Source organism: Thunnus thynnus, chromosome 17 (assembly GCF_963924715.1).
Source record: "Thunnus thynnus chromosome 17, fThuThy2.1, whole genome shotgun sequence".
Taxonomy (NCBI): Eukaryota; Metazoa; Chordata; class Actinopteri; order Scombriformes; family Scombridae; genus Thunnus; species Thunnus thynnus.
In genome coordinates this window covers 3,936,230-3,955,338 of record NC_089533.1, presented here as the reverse complement: position 1 = coordinate 3,955,338, position 19,109 = coordinate 3,936,230, and the positions used below count along the sequence as shown (strand labels likewise).

Sequence of the window (19,109 nt, the reverse complement as noted above, 5' to 3'; positions counted from 1 at the left end):
GGGGAGGAGATGGTTCAAATATCTTGAAATCACAGTACAAGATTTTTAAAAAAAAAAGAATATATATAAATGAAATATGCAACTTAAATTTGGAATTAGACAAACTGAATGGATTTATAGGGGTATATAGGGGTTTATAGTTCTTCCCCAAACTGTTGGAAGCCACAAAATTAGAAGCACACTATTGTCTAAAATATGATTGCCCCACCAGCCCCAGACCACAATAAGAGATATGTGGTAAACTATGTCCAATAATCATTGTATTGAGCTGGAAACTGACCACAGGTGCAGTTTCAGAATAAGTCATGTACAAACTAACTGTTAAATTGAAGCCATTGAGTTTTAGAGATCTCGTTATCCCGGATTTTGATCTCTTTTAGATTTCTGTAAGCTTGAAGAGAGAGAGAGAGGAGTCTGGGTAAATTAAAGAATAAACAAAGATGCTTCCTCGGTAGAAGGAGGTAGAGGTAAGGATGTGAGCTCCGACTTTCCAATTCTTGTAAACGGAAGCAGAATGAGGTAGTTAGCATGAGCAGCGATAACATCTATGAACATCAACAGAAAGATGTCACGGCAAACACATGGTTTGATTACGATCCTTTATGTGCTACAGTGTAAAAAAAAAACAAAAAAACACCACAGCAATGAACGCTTATCACCTGAGATGGGGACAAAATCAATAAAAGGAAGGAACCAGCAGATTAACCAAGATACCCCTAATGAGAATATCTTCAAGTAGCAGGAACTTTTTTCACTTGAAAGGAAAGAAACCCGGGGTTCTTTCTCAACTTGCCTCTAGTGGCTTTTTTTTTTTTTTTTTTTTTTTTGGAGTCCGCAGCAGATCTCGGCATGAAAACCTTTCAGCATGTGGAGCTCATACACAGTTATTGAACAGCTTGAGTCACTGCTCACTGTCAGCAAGCAACTTGATTTCTTTTTCCCTCAGGAATGGAAAATGAAATTATTCTTGCGCTCAGTAGGATGTGTGATTGACACAGCCTACAGTATGCACACATTTCCTGTTTTTTTTTATTATCCTTTACGGTGTCGACAAGAGCTTTTCTTATTATTCCTAAAACTTAATTTGTTCCTTTCAGTATTATTTTCATTATTTATTTGTTATTGATTGTTTAATCTCTTTTTGTTGGGGAAAAAAAGGTATATTTCATTACATTTAGTAGTAGTTTCTGCCTTTTGTGTAACAGTATTATGATGGTATCGAGTGAATACTACAAATAACCTACTTTCTGAATAGTTAGTGTTGGCGATGATACAAATAATTGCAGTATGTCACAGTGTGCCAGCTCACAGATCCAATATTGGTCAAGGTAGCTCTTTCATTTGCAGTAGCATTGGGGGGGGGTTGGGGTTTGACAACAACCCCGGTGAAGCAAATGAAGATTAAATGAACATCGTGTGCATACACAGTAGACTGAAGCTGTTTTTTTTTTTTTTGCAAAAGGAGACATTTGTTCCAGAGAACCTGGTCGAGGCAGGAGTCAGTCAGTCCAGAGGCCAACCGTCTCGCACTGTATATGCGTGAAAGTTAAGGCCCTGAATCTGACGCTCTCTGTATTCACATCCCCCCAAGCTGTGAGAGTTTGGTGCAACTCTGTACACCACCTAGTGCTATAAACAGCAGGGCAGAAGTAGTGTACAATATAGTTAAAGATCATAAGGTCATCTGAGAGTAGAGCCGCGAGGTTACGGTCCTCCTCCAGATGATTCCTATAAATAAACCAGAGCTTGGTTTCAATCCAAGAGTTTTTATGCAAAATGATGACAGATTCGAGAAGAAAAGCTCACTTGAAAGTGGCACAACTGATTTCATTTTAATATTGCAACAGAAAGTTTAAGGGGATACCTCGGGCAAAAAAAAAGGGTTTTTTTCGGTAACAAAGAAAGTATATGCTAACTAGTGGTGGAAATACATTTATTCAACATGTAATGATGATATTTTAATAGGATTAAATGCTGTGAAATCTGTACATGTGCCAGATATTTTGACTGAAGTAAGTGCAATAGTTCATGAGGAAAACAGGAAATGGGATGTTGAGTAAACATTCACACACACACACACACACATTCAAAAGTTCATTCTTGACTAATTGGAAATAAAGAAAAGCTCCAGTGAAAACTAACAGGTGGAGCTTTGAGTTTGAACTGTTTTCTAAAACTGCTGTAACTTTGTTGTTTAATTCCTTCTGTTATTTACCTCGTTAAAACCGTCTTGAGAGCTGGATGGAAAGAATGATTAACCGATCACGGTGTAGGGTTGAAATCTACCGCAGCTACAACTGGTTTTCAAAGTGACAAACAAAAACAAAAAAAAAAATCCTGTACCTTGATTATGAAGATGTCACCCTGTGCTGCAGAACAACAGGAATGAAGTAACTAACTCAATCAGCAAACTAATGCACTACTCATGACCTTTACTTTTTAATCCTATTAAAGGACAATCTTTAAAAAAAGTTTTGATGGATAGATCAAGTTGCCTGCGAGAGTCCAAATTAGTCTTACCTTTGCTGAATTTAATGAAGGTGGTCAAATGCAAATGTGGGACTGTGGGCTGCGCGAGGGTGTGCTCTGTTGGATGATGGATAGGGCTGCCAGCGGACTGGGGTTTCACTAATACTGGAGCCTCTGAAGAAATAAGGGGAGGGATGCATTAATGGATGTGTATTTTTATGTGTGTGTGTGTGTGTGTGTTTATAAGTGAGCTTTGAGCACAGGTATTTCAACAGGACTGCGTGTTGTACACCTGGCTGAAGGCTAAGAGTGTGTGTTCATGTAACTGGGACTCCACTGTTTAATACCTGCCTGACTGGTAAAAAGTCAATGGAGTTGATGAAAGTGGTTGATCAGCCTCTAATTTTAACCCACTGGACATGAAGCAATAATATATAGTTTTAGTGGCTGATATTGACATTTTATTGTAAATAGGATAAAGCTCAGTGAGTGTTGTGCACACCTGTTAAGATGAACTACTTCATGTTTTATTGAATTTATCCTTAATGCATTAGTTCTGTATGTAGAGACTAGGGATGTGCAGAAAGCCCAGTATTTGTATTTGTATCTGTATTTGTTGAGGCAGCAAAATTATTTGTATTTGTATTCAAAGAAAAGTGGAAAGAGGCTATTTTTGCTATTTATTACACTATTAATTCTTCCCACACCAGATCTCCCAGATCATAGACGACTGTGCTGACTACTGAGCTACAACTTTACTCATCACCTCATTGCAGACAGACCTGTAACTAAAAATATTTGTATGAAACAAATATTCATAAAAAAAAAAAAACACCATTTGTGCTTTGCCGAATAATGTATTTGTATTCGTGCACATCCCTAGTAGAGACTTTAACATGCATTGATTATTCTTCAATATTTTGATCAAATTCCACATAAGTGTGCATTATATATATATATATATTGATACTGTTATGCTGTCCTTTCATTTTAGAGTTACAGTAACAATAAGAGTTTGGAAATTTGCACCAAATATTACCAACAGATCTCAGATATAATTACTAGAAAACCTTCTGCAATTATATGTTTCAAAACTTTAGATTGAAATCTCTGTTGGCAGCATAAAAAGTAAGAAGAACGAAGTGTAAAACCTTAAAGCTGCTGTACTCACAAACAACATACTGAGAGTTTAGCTATTCTTAGAGCAATACCAGTCATTGAGATCAAATTTATTCTGTAGGTGGCACAACAAGTAAGGTCATGAGGTCAGTTTTTTCAACATTTACAGATGTATCTTGCAAGCTTGACGCTTTAGCCTGCGGGCGGCGCTAGAGGAAAGCTCATGAAGAGACCAAAATGGAAAAGGTTCATCCGCTGGGGAACATGAATGTGCTCATTGTAGTCTAGGTTTAGATTTATGTTTTCCTGTGCATAGGTGGAGTTTTTGGCCAGACCAAAGATCAGTGCTTCATCCAAACAATAAGGATGAACCATCTGGGGACCATGAACATCTACAGCAAACATGTAATATCAGTCTGACCACCAGTTAGAGAAAGAAAAGTTTCTCAGGACTAAAGTTTCAGACTAAATGACGACATCACTCTACATCATCAGGCCTCACAGTTATCAGGTGGACAGTATTGCTTACTAAAAGCAGCAGAACTCACTCTCACCTTATATTTCTCCGGCAATGTTCTCTTGTACGGTCATAGTCATAAAACATTTCATTTTACTAACTGAAAACTGCTTAACAGTGTAAGTATGCGGCGTCCCAGTTCGAGATGGCCAATCTGGGCAGCTGCTACATCAAGAGTTGTTGCATTATGACTGCAGAGTGTAAACAGCAGTATATACTGTACATATCTGTGTGTGTGTGTGTGTGTGACTGAAAGCCTCAGCAGCACACCTGCTCGGCTTGGACCAGCAGTGTCTCCGGACCTCATATCCCATTCAGTTGAGCTCCTGTGCGGAACAGGAGCATATGGTCCAAAAAAAAAAAAAAAAAAAAAAGAGCACTTCCTTCCTTTGTGCCACTGTTTTACAGAAGGCCCATATACCCTCAGCACTCTCTGGAAAGCTGTTCCTTCTCCTTCTTACCCACAGCACTTTGCCCCGTCTCTCTGTCACCTCATCCGTGATGGCTTTGGCGATGTTCATCATCTGACATATGAATATAGACACCCTGGGAGGCAAACTGAACAGAATGAACCATCTTTATTCAGCTAAAATAACTGTATGGCTTGAATTTAGCATTTATTTCAAATGCGGCTGTTTTTTTGGCCTTGATACCGTTTTTTTTTTTTTTTTTTTTTTGTGAGCGATTATTCTCAAAACGAGGAAGGAGCAGATATATTGTGGCTGAATTAGATAACATCATATTCCCATTCAGAAAGAAAAAAAACAACATTTTTTTGGTTTTTCTCCACATAATATTTCTGTAGGAGTGCATATTTAAGACCAGACAGTGGACGGATTATTTCCACATATGAGATTTTAGGATTGTTGCACTCTTCTTGTGCTGTTCACTATTGATGTGTTTTCTCATTGATGCAGAGATTTGGGTTGAGGGAGCGCCTCCACTCTGGAGGAACACCTGTTTCAGCCTGCCTCCAGATGGTTAGCAAATCTAAATGCATTTTATATGATGTCACACTAATCTGAATATAGCACGGCGTGCACATCAAAACCTATGCCTTAGGTGGAGACAGTGGCATCCATATGCCATCATACACTGAACATGTTTACAGTAATGTTATTTCATTGCAATATTTAGTATAATATTTGCAATATTCATTGCTATAGGTCACGGCGTCTGTCACTCAGACGTACGACTGACATCATGACCTATTGTGTTGTTTTTCATGGACAGGTGAGCTAGCAGTGTTAGCTGTAGCTGAACTGTAGCAGGGCTTTGTTGTATAAGTGGTGAGAATCTTAGCCTTTCATACAAACAACTTAAAACCACAATATGGATAAAGACAGAATGCCAGACCTTTCAAGCAAAAGTACAGCAGCCTGACGCCATCGTCCCAGCTAGAGTGTTGGGAAAACCCATTTACTTATGCTAAAAGCGCTAGTCGCGATGCTAAACGATGTTAAATGACGAGACCCTCAACTAGACAGTCCTTTTGTTGGCTGAAGAATCACATCGAGCTAAAAGTAGTGTAGGGCGACGACCGCGTACACCTAAAAAGCGAGATGCACCGCTGTGCGTTTCCCTGCTGCATCCCTTGCTGTTGCTAGGTAACATGAACTTTTGAGCTACATGTGATAGCAATCACCAGCAGCTACTTTTAAGCAGTCAGAGTGATGACAGAAAAACTAATCCAAAACTTACCTGAACCTACAAGTGATGCATTAATATTCCTCCGAGCCGTCAGTAGCTGTAAGATCAGTAATAATAATAATAATAATAATAATAATAATAATAATAATAATAATAATGATGATGAATTACATTCATATAGCCTTCACGGTGAAGGGGGGAAACTCACCTAACTATTTCAAACTGTTGATTCTCAATGAGTTTGGCGCTACAAGCATCTCTTTCCTGTTACAGAGTCGAAAATATCTACACTACATGTAGAATTTTATTTTATTTTTTTTGTACTTTAGCCCCACCAATGACCATCGATCTGACCCACAAATACTGAAATCAATGTGCTAGAAGTACATAGACTATTTTCACACAAACCAAAGTGTGTATCATCAGGATAATAATTGTTATTCTCCTGGTTTTAATACAGCGACAATTCAAACGGCTTGTCCACAAATAACATACATTTTTGATGAAATAAATAACTGAAATGACATGAACATGGCTACGAACGTCACAGTGTATAAAGATAAAAATGTAAGTTAAACGTAAGTACAAAATACTGACAACCAGCAGCTTCAGTCCAGAAACACTGATACTGGAGTTGACAGACAGAAGCACTTGTCCTGAATTCACTTGAAACAGAACAACCTTATAATCCTTCTTCAAACCACATCCTGCTTCATGCTCTGATATCGCTAGAACACGTTATCCAACCAGTCAACCAGGCAACGTTAATGGAAGCACGTAAACATGCATATTTAGGCCCGAGCTTTGATCACTGCACCTCCTTCATCATCTAGAGCCTTTGCGTGACATCCCCTGTGTGATTTGTTACTAAGAAGCGGATGCCCTGGCTTCATGGGTTCACATGTATATTTAATGTCCTCTCTGGTGCATTAGAGAGCCGCACAGCTGAGCTACGACGTTCTTATCAGTTCACGAATGTCCACATGTGTTAGCAAAGATTTTTGTGCAGTAGCCTGGGAATAGTTACATGGTATATTCACGTGGGTGTGTGTGTGCATTTGCTTATCAATATTTAAAGATGTGTAATATATTCCATAAAGCGTATTTTTAGGTCGGTCTCCTTCTTCTTCCGTGCGTGTGTGTTTAGTTGAGTTTAGCTGAATGTGTGACTCAGGTTTTGGCTTGTGCGAGTGTGTGTTTGAATGTGTGTGTGTGTGTGTGTGTGTGTGTGTGTGTGTAGCCCCAGCCCCTGTGATCCATCCTCCTCTGCACCAGGGTTAAAGCCGCACACTCAGGGCACAGGGGCTGCAGGAGGGAAAGCACGGGTGGGCGGCTCATTAGATAGCACTCCCTGCGGAGTGTGAAGGAGAAAAACACCCATTAGCAAAACAAACGACGTGCCCATCGCTCACACAAACACGCCGATTGTTTACCGAGAGCCAGGCGGATGAGCCTGTCGGCAACCGGCGCCTGCTGGGCGCTTCCTGTCAGAGTACTTCCGGGGTCACGCATGAGGGAAAGGAAGGGAAAGACGGGTTATCTGGGATGTATACAGTGTCTTATAGATGCCTGTTGTGTGTTTACTGTGTGAGTAGAAATAAAAGAAAGACAAATGATTATTTATGTGGAGGTACAATTACTGGTGTAAACATCTAATTCAAATGCAAAAAGGACAACAGGACCGAATTCACTGAGCTTTTTTAATTAAAATTGATATCAAATAATGGATAAAAATGTAAAGTATGCAACAAAACATCAATAATAATGTGATTCATTAGCGTACAGCTCTGTGCAACTATCAGGGCATTTTTCTAGCTTACTTAAGCTACGATCATATTATAGATTTTAGCCTTTAAAGCTTAATTTCGCTATTTTTGTTTGTTGTCTTATTATAGTCTGAGAGGGACTCTTTAATTATGAGACCATCAAATACATTCAATTTGTTCCTCCAAACAAAACGACAAAATAGGTGATTTGTCTTCCAAATTGTCTCAGAGAGAACACCTCAATCACCAGTTGTTTGTTAGTGCTTTCCAAAACTGTTACAAATAACAGCTACAAGAATTATTCATATGGCCGGTTTCTGATCTGCCACCTCTATGACCAAGGTTTAGTCAGGTTTAGTTATGTTTAGGCAAGCACATCTACTTGGTTAAGGTTAGGAAACGATCTGCATCATGGTTAAAGAAATCAGTGTTGTCAGTTGGTAGCAGGCGGTTTGAGATTAGGGTTATGGGGTTAAGGGTTATGGTTAGGGTTAGGGGGTTTAGGGTTAGGGTTATGGGGTTAAGGGTTATGGTTAGGGTTAGGGGGTTTAGGGTTAGGGTTAGGGTTATGGGGTTAAGGGTTATGGTTAGGGTTAGGGGGTTTAGGGTTAGGGTTAGGGTTAGGGGGTTTAGGGTTAGGGTTAGGGTTATGGGGTTAAGGGTTAGGGTTAGGGTTAGGGGGTTTAGGGTTAGGTTCTAACCCATTCTGTATTTTTTTTTCTTTAATCAAGAAATCCAATTCATCCTTAATGTTTACTAAATGAGCATCAGCTATATGACTGGTCAGACTTTGAGTATTTGTTCTTCAACAAATGGAATCTGTAGGCATAAAACAGCAGTTCGAAAGTCATTTAAGCACAAGTCCTAGATTAAGAAAAAGAAGAATTAAGAAAAGGTCCTATATCCATCACCCAATGATATTCAATTTACAATAAAAGAAAACAGAGAAAAGCAGCAAACCCTCATATTTCAGTAGCTGAAATATGAGAATATTTGGCATTTTTGGTTGATAAATGACTGAAAATTCACTGTTGATTTGTTTTCTGTTAATCTTCTAATCCTGTGAGCAGTGAAAGAAAGTAGATCAAAGAGCTCTTCACTCACAGTTAACGTGAAATATGTTGCTTGTGGTGTATGCATGTGTCACTTGTTCAGTGAAGCTCATCCCTGTTGTGCGAGAGCAGCAGCCGGCTGGGCGTAACCTCCTGGGTAATTAGTCTATCTGAGGCAAGTTCGTCTTCCTGACCTCTGACCTCAGGAGTTGTCCTCCAACACTACATCCCTCCTCCCCGCCCCCGATGTCCACGCTGACATCTCCTCATAAATCTGTGCAAAAAAAATCCCAACAAAAATGCTAATACCATTTGATCTCCTGGTAGTAGCACCAGTGTTAATTTGCGTGATCTTCCAGTCATTTGTTTGGCTGACTGACTACACAGTGTGTGTTACGGTCTGCTGGCTCTGTCTGCGGAGTCCTCCTGCTGTCAGGTGAATGATTGAAATGATTTTCATCAGATAGAAATCAGGCCAAGCATCACTCCTCATTTTTATTTATTTATTTATTTATTTTTTCCTCCCTAGGCTTATTGTGAGGACATAGTCTTCTGGAGTCTGGCTGGCTTGGGTTTTTTTTTTTTTACATTTCAGCTTCATTTTTGCTCCATTTCTCTCTCTGGAGGAACCTGCTTCAGATCTTAAGTGGAATCACTCAACCTGATCTCCACCCTCGCCGCGGTCTCTATCACAAGTCGTGCAGATGACTAGTTGCTAGTTTGGGAGAGGTGGTGGGAGGTTTCTCTCTCTCTCTATCTCTTTCCCTCTCTTGTCTCTCTGTCTCGCTACAGCTGGATAATTAGCTGCCGACTGTCAGATAATTAGCCGGTATGCATCTAATTTTGGTCACAACCTCGGACGATAATGGTCAAATGAAATCAATGGTGTACAGAAATGTGTGGGATTAGCTAAGCAGCATGTGCTCAATTGGCTCATTCCGAATGGTCTGTCCCTATTAATGAGTTAGTTGCTTTGTGTTAATGGCTATAGGCACATCATCACAGTGGTCACATGTTTATATCTCATTTAGGAAGATCTGAAATATAAATTAATAGCAACACGAGCTGTATTTCACTGCTTTTTCTTCCTCTTTCAACACGGTTCCATCACAATTTAAAACAGCCTAGTTATTATTATGTATTTCAAACTGTGTCACCGACTGACACTCGCTGAGGTGTTGAGGGAGAAAATAGATAATAATGAGAACCATTGTGTAGTTCCTTCTCTCGCACGCCGGTTTTTTCAACCAAACACACTTATGTACAGGTGTTCTGAAAATATTGCAGAATAGCTTCCTGAGTTGAGCATTTTGTCAAGAAAATGATCTTCACCGAGACATTCGGGATGCCTAGAAGTGCCATCAAGTTGAGTAGCAAGCGTAATAGGCAGGTGTGACTGAGGAAATACCCCCCCCCGCCCCCAACTTTAAACCCCCCACTGACACCTCCCAGTGCCAGCCAGGGATTTGGGTTAATGCAGAGTTATAAAGACATTCAGTAGAAATGGAGGATTGGAGGCGTATATCATCACGATGCACCTCTGTGTGATGACAGCCGTACTGTACGTGACAGTAAATCCTTGATACTTATGCATCATTTCCTATTTCCTGCTCGCTGACGACTGAGCGAAAAGTATTGGCCGTAATACAACAATTTCTGCTGGGGCATCAGTCTCTCTGAGAGCTAAAACAGTGTGGCGCTCTGGTGTTTTAGCTGCAGGTACGGCTGCCTGAGAAGCTCACAAAACGCACCGCCAGCACCTTTGATTCTGGTCACCAGTTTATTACAACCTGAGTTTTATTTTCTTAGTTTTGGCCAATCAATGCAAAAGCTCTATATACCAATGCAGAAGTGTGCCCTTTATGTATGGAAAGTAAAATGGAAAGTACATCTTTAAACATCTTTCCCAAACTTTAATCACCTTGCTCCTTGCTCCCAGTTACATATCTGCACTACTGAACTGGTATGCGCCCCCTCGACCATTAAGATCCGCAGAGCCCCCCGACTCTCTGGAACTCCTTGCCCACTGAACCCAGACACACTAGGTCTCTTTAGCTTCTTTTAAAACTCGTCTTAAAACTTTTTTTCTTTGTGAAAGCTTTTGGAAACGTTTGATATGTTTGAATTACTGTTTTTACACCTATTAATTGATGTTATTTTATCTCATTTATCATTATTTTACTCCTGTTGTCCTATTATTACTATTATTGTGCATCTTCTATTGTTTCTATGCACTTCTGCCTTTACCTCTTTGTTCCTCTTTGTTTATTTTATCTGCCTTGTTGGTTTTATTTTCCTGTGTAAAGCACTTTGTAACATTGTTAAGAAAAGTGCTATATAAATAAAATTTATTATTATTATTATTATTATTATTAATCAAGTGACCATGAACAGATGAACAGATATTGTAGAAATCTATTATTTCTTTAAATGTCGATATGCAGATTCTTTCAAAATAAGAGTTCTTTTTAGTGAGTGGTTGTCAGTTTTAATAACAACACACTTTATGTCACTATGTTGTTAAGAAATTCTGAGTTTATTCAAAGTTATTTGAAAGAAAAAAACGAACAATTACCCAAACTGTCCGTTTTAAACATCCATCACAGACCTGCTTTACTAGTTAGTTTAGCTTATTAGTTTTTCAGAATAAGGTGATCACTCACAACTGTTGACTTGTTTACCACCAGGGATGCTCCAATGTGCTAGAAGAGTCTCTGGGCCAATACTGATCTTATTAGTTGGATCAGTATTGGGTACATTACCAATTCATTTTTGTTAAAGTCATAATAAAATTCAGTGTTTCAACTATCAGCAAACACCGTCCTCATGGTACCTGACAAATATTATCCCGATGAGTTCTACACAGTGTGGTTCACAGACTGTAGACCACAGGAATCCAATCAGGAATTAGTATCAGCAGATTGGAATCAGTATCGGGAGAGAAGTAGTTGGATCAGTACGTCCCTGTTTAAAACTTGTCTGATTATCTGACTGCTCGTGTTTTTTTTGGTTTTTTTTTGCCCCGCAGGCCTTTTGATGTAGTGATGTTGTCGCATTTCCAAATTACAGCAATTACTTTTGTGAGGACACATTTTCATAGCTGATAGAAATGATGGGTCCCAGCTAGGAAAAAAAATAAGAAGTTGTAATAAACTGAAACCATCATTTAACGCCCAGGAGGGAGTGATGTTTGCATCATGTCATGTCAAAATGTGGCCATTGGCTCAGGATAAGACACTTTTAAAAGTGTGATTAGACAGCGTGTTTTGGGTGAAACTGGATGAAACTGGACCAAGCTTCTCCAAATTCCTGTCATCTTGACGGCTGCCCGAAGGGGCTCATTTGGCAAACGTTTGTCCCTTTCGGCTTCTTGAGATTTCGCCATTTTCCTCTATCCGGCGAGTTTTATGGGGGGAAGGAAGGAGTGTATGTAGTACATGTGTGCGCACATACCTGAGTGTGTTGTGTATATATATTCTCCTATGCACTTTGTTCCTTCGTATCTTCTGCCAGGGAACTTAGTATTCCAACAACATCGCAGGGGTCACGCGATCTACGCCCCGCTCCCCTCCCAGCGGTGTGTCTCATTGCACCCTCCTCTCTTTCTCCCCCCTTTCTTCTTCTTCTTCTTCTTCTCCCCCTTCCCTCCCCTCCTCCCTCCTCCCTCTCTCTCTCCCTCTCTCTCTCTCTCTCTCTCTCTCTCCATTTTGTTGGCTGCAGCACTGCTTTAACTAGAAGCACGGGGAACAAATAAAAATAGATGGGCAAAGTTGTGAGATGTGAGCCCTGAGGGACACACTGTACGGATACATTTTCTGTGCGCATTTGGAGCGGCCCCTCTCGTCAAAGAATATTATCCCCCCACCCCACCCCCCCACCCCCACACACACTCACACACACACACACACACACACACACACACACACACACACATCCCTCCCATCTTCAGATCACGGCAGTAATTCAATTGGGGATAGACAAGAGCAGGATTTCCTTGATGCTTTTTTTCCTTTCCCTATAAACGGGTTGTCTGCCTGTCAGCATTGATAACGCTAGCTGGTGCACACTGTGGCTAACTCTTCCCAACCTGCACTGCCATTCTCTATACTGCTCCGGCATTGAGGAGCTTCTCCATGATTTACTCTATGCCTGTCTGTCCATCTGGCTTTTTTTTTTTTTTTTCATTGGCTTTCCCTCCAGAGGACCTGACTGCCTGACTCTCATTCTCTCCCGCTGATCTGTTTTTCTGTTTGACAATCTAAGCATTGTCCATCTGATACGTCTGTGTGTCCACGGCTATCTTTCCATCTTGCGGAGATGGGAATGAAATGTGATCTGACAGGAGGTTGGATTTACTGTATGCTACCTTACAGTCACTCAGTCGACCCCCTCGATCTGATCTCAGCTCTCTGTTTGAGTATCAGAGATGATCTATTTTTCCAGCATATCTGATCAGCGATGCTGGGTTAAGTTATGGTCAGAAAATAAGCTGATCCACTGCAGACCATCCGCAGCAGCAGCAGCAGCAGCAGCAGCAGCAGCAGCAGCAGGTAGTCCGAAGCTATTCACATCATCAGTCAGCTAACAAGGACCCACATAAGTAGCTGATGTACAGGCTGACAGGTGTGATCGACCAAAAACCTCAGCACCGAGTGCGGTCGGTTTCCTCTGAGAGCTTCATCTTTGAGATTTTTTTTTTTTTTCCTCTCTGACAGTTTCTTGACAGTGTTGACTTCAGAACTGTTTCTACCACTCAGACAGACACTGCTGTTATCATTTTTTTTTTTTTTTTCTCCCGAAATGTTCAACATCATGTTAATGGGTGTCAGGAGAATATGACAAGGTTTGCCAAACATCACAGCTACACTTTAGCCCCGACTTTGATTCTTGTCACTATAATCAAGATCAAGCTGAGATATTTAAGTTCACACAAGGGACGAAGACGAGTGAGTCCTATCAGCTGAGAGTTTGGTGACCAGCTGTACGTCTAATGACTTGTTACAGTCACCAAATAATGAAAATCAATCTATTTTTACAAGCAATTATAGATATTGGAGGTTAAGTATTTTGGCTACTGTTTGAAAACAGTAGTTTTAGCTTCGCTCTGCTAACTTTACTCTTGTAATTATCATTATTAATATTAGATTTTAACGCAGAAGGCATGTTAAAACCCCACAAATCACACTTTTAAGAAATGCATATTATTTGATGCTCATTTCATACAATTAAACAAGCAGTAACTGGGAGTATGAACACAACTCATCTTATATTTTAGTCTCTGCAATTTTAAATAGTCACCATAGAAATACATGATTGTAGCAAAATGTTAGAAAAGCCACATCAGAGACATGCATCTCCACTTTATAATTTAACCAATATTGCACAGTTTTTTGGATCTGGCCAAGAGTTCTTTCAAAAATGCAAAGATGAGACATCTTATGTGACAGTTCTTCCCAAGTATGTAAGTCGGCCTGTGAGTACTTTGTTGTCAATATAAAAACAGACCTTAATGCAATAAAAGTTGGGACATAAGCTGCTTTTCCCATATCCAATATTCATAAAAATGTCCAAAATCAAACCTAATGCACCAATCAGTGGATAGCTTTTCATCAGAATGTGATTGCCTAATAATATCAGGGGACAGAGGAAATCTAAATCATATCCCATCATATATATTTGATCTGATCATCGCAGAGTGGGATCTGGGATTCAAAACAAAACTGTTAAATGAAGAACAAGATGGAGAGAGAGAGTAATAGGCTGCATCAGAGTGGTGAGGATGGCTAATGTCTCTCGAGACTGTTTGTAAGTGAGGGAGGCCTTTTGGATGGCGAGCTGACTTCAGTATGTGCATTACTCAGCCACATAAATCTGGGAGCTCCCTCCTCGCCTGCCTGCTTTGGTTTGGCTTTAATTACCTGAGCTATCCTGCACTCACCACCAGCACTTCCCTAATGGGGCTGCCTCGCTCGGGCATCACTCACACTCAGTCCGGCCAGCTGGCAGGATGGCCTGGGGGGGGGAAGGCCTGGCCCTCCTATTATAACTCCAAGTCTGTGCCCTAACACACCTGTAGTGTCAGTGTGTATGTGTGGCTGTCCATCTTCTCAGCTGTCACCACAAACTAACTTTTTTTTTTACAAGAGGGAAACGTTAAGATTTCTCACGTAAACAGTCCAGTTTTTTTTTTTTTTCATTTAAGCTCATGCTGACCCCGAAACTGTCCGCTAATTCAGCTTTCCATTACACCATTAAGTGTTGGGTTAGTTATGTGTCCTTGGGGGGGTTTTTTGCTGTCAGTCACCTACATGTCAAGGCAGCTTCACCACTTGTCAAGTATGTATGCTTTCATTCTCCTTGTGTACAGCTGCCTAACAATGTGCCAAGAGCTTTCAGCGCCCGACTTAAAATGCATCAGACCCTTTTTTGTTCCTCCCCCGCGTGAAAAGACACACAGAAGACTCGCCGTATGAGCTCCTCACGTCCCCACCGCCATCCGTTGAATGACTCACTGTGACCTTGGAGATTATTGCTATACTAGACAGAAAAAAAATGCTATATGTTTGTCAAGAGCTGTCCGTCATCAATGAGCTTTTGTGTTGGCTATCGATCGGCTCCTGGGCAGGACACTGGGGTTGATGGATGCACAACAAACAGACTCTGCATTGCCAGCAAGCTGCCCAGCCAGCGGCCCCCCTCATCATGATGGGATGTCAAGTCGGGGTGGGGGGGGTGGGGGGGAGGCAGCCGCTCGCCCCTCATCCTTTCACTTCCTTCCCTCGGATGTGAAATCGCCCCGGCGTTCGGCCCCGCCCTCAGCCCTGACTCACAATTGAGCTGCGTCCCTAAATGGCGATTCATTAGTAAACATGGAGTGGATTACTGTAGTTTAGCCCTGCTACCCATGCGTCGATAACAGGCCCTGATTGCTTTGTAAAAATGTTGCGAGCTGCTAGTGAGAGAGCCGTGCCACTGTATCTGCAGCATGCACATATAAAGATAACAACACAATTCCCCTATCAGTTGACCTGGTTTCTCTTCAGTTAGCAAGCTCCAGCCTCCAGGGTGCAATTGAGAGCGCCTCGGTCCGATACTGGATACAACACAAATGCCAGGCGCGATGCAACAATCATCATCCCCTGTGATTTTGGCGATTTTTCAGGAAGTGAGCTACCGCTGCTACATTATTCAGCCTCTGTCTCTCACACAAGAGAGAATGGCATTAAAGTTAATTTCAGCCCTAGCTCCAGCTGGTGCAGTTGCATGCACAAAGAGGCCGCATTGTTATGTATTTTTATTGTAAGAGGAGAAGCAGCAAAAAAAGGCATGCTGTTGAGAAATCAGCAAAACGCCGTCATGAAGTGTTTGTTTTCCCTCTCTTGACTGGGTTTAACCCTGCCCGGCTGCCTAAGCGTGGATACGCTATGAGGTCAGACTGATCGATCTGCTTTGATATTTTATAGACCCCACTCGGCTTCCACCAGTATGAGCTGCTGCTGCTGCTGCTGCTGCTAGCCAGTATTTCCCCCCAGTGCAGGATTACTAATGCGAATCCACCTGTGGCTACCAGAGCTCTTAAACAAACGGACGTCATCAGCCGCCAGCCAAGGACACACACACACACACACACATATGCACACCTCTACTCAAACAAATCAGAGAGTAGCAATTGACCTCCACAGTTAAACGCCACACAAAATCGAAAACATCACAAAATATAAACTGTGATATTCTTTCACTGCCTTAAACCATCTTTCTTTGGAGTTTTACTGTCACATTATTCTGAACATCTGTGCTGGCAGTAAAGTCTGTGTAATTCAACAACACCGGCAAAAAGAAAACCACACAGGTGCTGGACCTGATCCAAATTGATAACAATTTTTCAGAGTTTGCAGACTCAATAACACTTGGAAGGATACAGGAAAACAACAGCACCGGACATGGCAGGGAGGTCTGGCAGATTACAGGAGATTTGTTGGCCCTTGGGAGTTCTCACTCAGCTGATGTTGACAAAGCAGAGCTGATGTAGGTTAGTGGAAAGACATAAAAAAAAAAAAAAAAAACCTTTCGGAAGAAAAAGTGTTCATGTATACAGGCCTTCTTGACGATACATTTTGAAATTTCTTTGTCTTTTCAACACCCTCGCCCTCCTTTTTCTTGCGCCAAAGGTAAAGAACGCCAATGAATAATTCATCAGTCAAATCCAGAAATCTATGAAATAAAAATCATTTGTTGCCCTATAGTGTGCTTGACAGAGAGATTGTTTATAAGGGTGGTAAAGCAGGACCAGAGCGGTGGTAACAATCAATAGTCTGATGGAATCCCGAGGCCCTCGCTTGTTGCCAACGCACATCCAGACTGAGACATCAAGAGAGCTTTTGGTTGGTTTCTATCCTCTCGCTTGTGTCTCCGGAACATTTTCAAGCCAGATGGGCAGTTCAGACATTTTTCATTGGTCGTTTTTTTTTTTTATTTGCATTATTTATTTTTGCATTAAAAAAAAAAACAACCCCTCCCTCCTCGCCGCATCTCGAGGTTGTCATTAGCTGCAGTATGTTGCGTTGATGCCGAGAACAATTAGGATAATAATACCGTGACCGATCGTAATGGTGATAATGATAATGAAGAGATAATGATAAGAAGGAATGGAAATGACTTTAGCAAATAGGGTTGCTGTTTTTAGTGTGATTCCATAACAGCAACAACACACTTTTTTTTTTTTTTACACCAATAATAATAATTATTATCATAGTGATGATGATGAGTCTAAAATCCCCCCCCCTCCCCCTGTCATTCTCCTTCCCCTTCATCCCCGCTGCTTCTCATTAGAAAAGGAGGAGGATCAGCAGTCCTGTTACCAGTTACCCATCCTCCCCCCTGCACCCCCTCCATCCCCACCCAGTCCCTTTAGCCTTGGCCGATGCCTGGTGAGTGTTGCCCAGTGACTTATTAATCCCTCTACTGTAAGTGAACGGGGCTGTGCACTAATGAGGAATGATTAAAGAGAGTGTGGAGCGTAGAGTGTCAAATAAAGGGAAGCAAGGAGGAAAGACAGAGCCATGAAGGTGAGCTAAATAGCGGAGATACACTTACGTGGCCAAATGTATTTGGACATCCGATCGTTACATTCATACAGCATCTCATTCCAAACCCGTGGGCGTTAATCTGCTGCTATAACAGCCTCCTGGTTTGGGGTTGGTTTCAGATTTCGGAACCCGGCTGCAGGATTTGCTCCCATTCAGCCACAAGTGCATTAAAGAAGTCCGACACTGATGGTGAGTGATAAGGTCTGGCTCTTAGTCTGCATTCCAGTTCATTGCAAAGGTGTTGTCAAGGCTCTGTGCAGGCCAGTCAAGTTCCTCCAAACCAAACTGGGAAAGCCAGTTCTTTACTCACAAAAAATGCAAAAGGTCCTCTCTAGAGCCAGTGTTTGATTTGTCCGTTTTGGGCTACTGTAGAAACATGGTGATGCAACATGGCAGGCTTCGTGGAAGAGGACCTGCTCCCTCTGTAGATATAAAGGGCTCATTCTAAGCTAACGAAAACACAATACACTAATTAAAACATACTTATGAATATTATATTCCATTTCTGCAAAGTCTGTTCCACTGGATGCCACTAAATTCTACACACTGCACCTTTAAAGTCCTCCTCCACTCAAAAATGTGTTTTGACCATTGTTACTTTACTAGTATTTTTGAGCCTCACTGTGCAGAATGATATATGTGCACAGTTTGTTTTCACGTTCATCTGCTGAAGGAGGAAAGTTTCTCTGAGCTCACTAAAAATCCAAGTTTAAGATGTGTACATATGGGCATGATTTATGATGTCATAACTAGTCTGGAAGCCAATCCTGGTCCACTATGCAGATGCCTTTAAAACAAAGTGATGTCTACTTGTGACCCTTATTCACCAGTTGTTACCAGTTCAACCAATGTCTTGGTTTGAATATATATATTCTTTAAAGGCATGAAACATCTAAAATAATCTGATCATTTAAAAAGAAAAAAAGAAAGAGAAAATAAAATAACTATATATATGTATATATATATATAGGCCTGCTCACCGGCCACTTCATTAGGTAAACCTGTTCAATCTAATGCAATCCAGTACAACAGCTCTGCCATTATTTCTACTTTTAAGAAGCTTATACATTTTCAGTTTTTGCTGACATTGTCAGAATGGTAATAACTGTACTTTATGTTTATTACTGAGGTTGTAGTGGGTGGTGGTGGTGGTGTACTGGAGTGCATTATATTGAAAAGTGTCCCTAATATTTTGTCTACTCGGTTAACATACATGAAGGGGATACGAGTGAGGCTTCCCCCTAGTCATCCAACTGTACCTCCTTCATGGAGGGCATGTTGGTCGAGTTTAAGAGATCCTCAAAGTGTTCTTTCCACCACCCGACGATGTCACCAGTCAAGGTCAGCAGTTCTCCACCCCTGCTGATAACAGCCTGGGCCCTGCTTCCCCTCCCTTAGTCACCTGACTGTTTGCCAGAACTTTTTTGAGGCTAGCTGAAAGTCCTTCTCT

At 41.2% G+C, this 19,109-nt stretch overlaps 1 protein-coding gene across 4 annotated transcripts in view; it reads left to right on the top strand.

The window, feature by feature from the left end:
- The window catches only part of LOC137200873 (RNA binding protein fox-1 homolog 3-like), a 505,114-nt gene that overhangs the window by 358,667 nt on the left and 127,338 nt on the right, over positions 1-19,109 (top strand). The gene's annotated exons all lie outside the window — the stretch shown is intronic.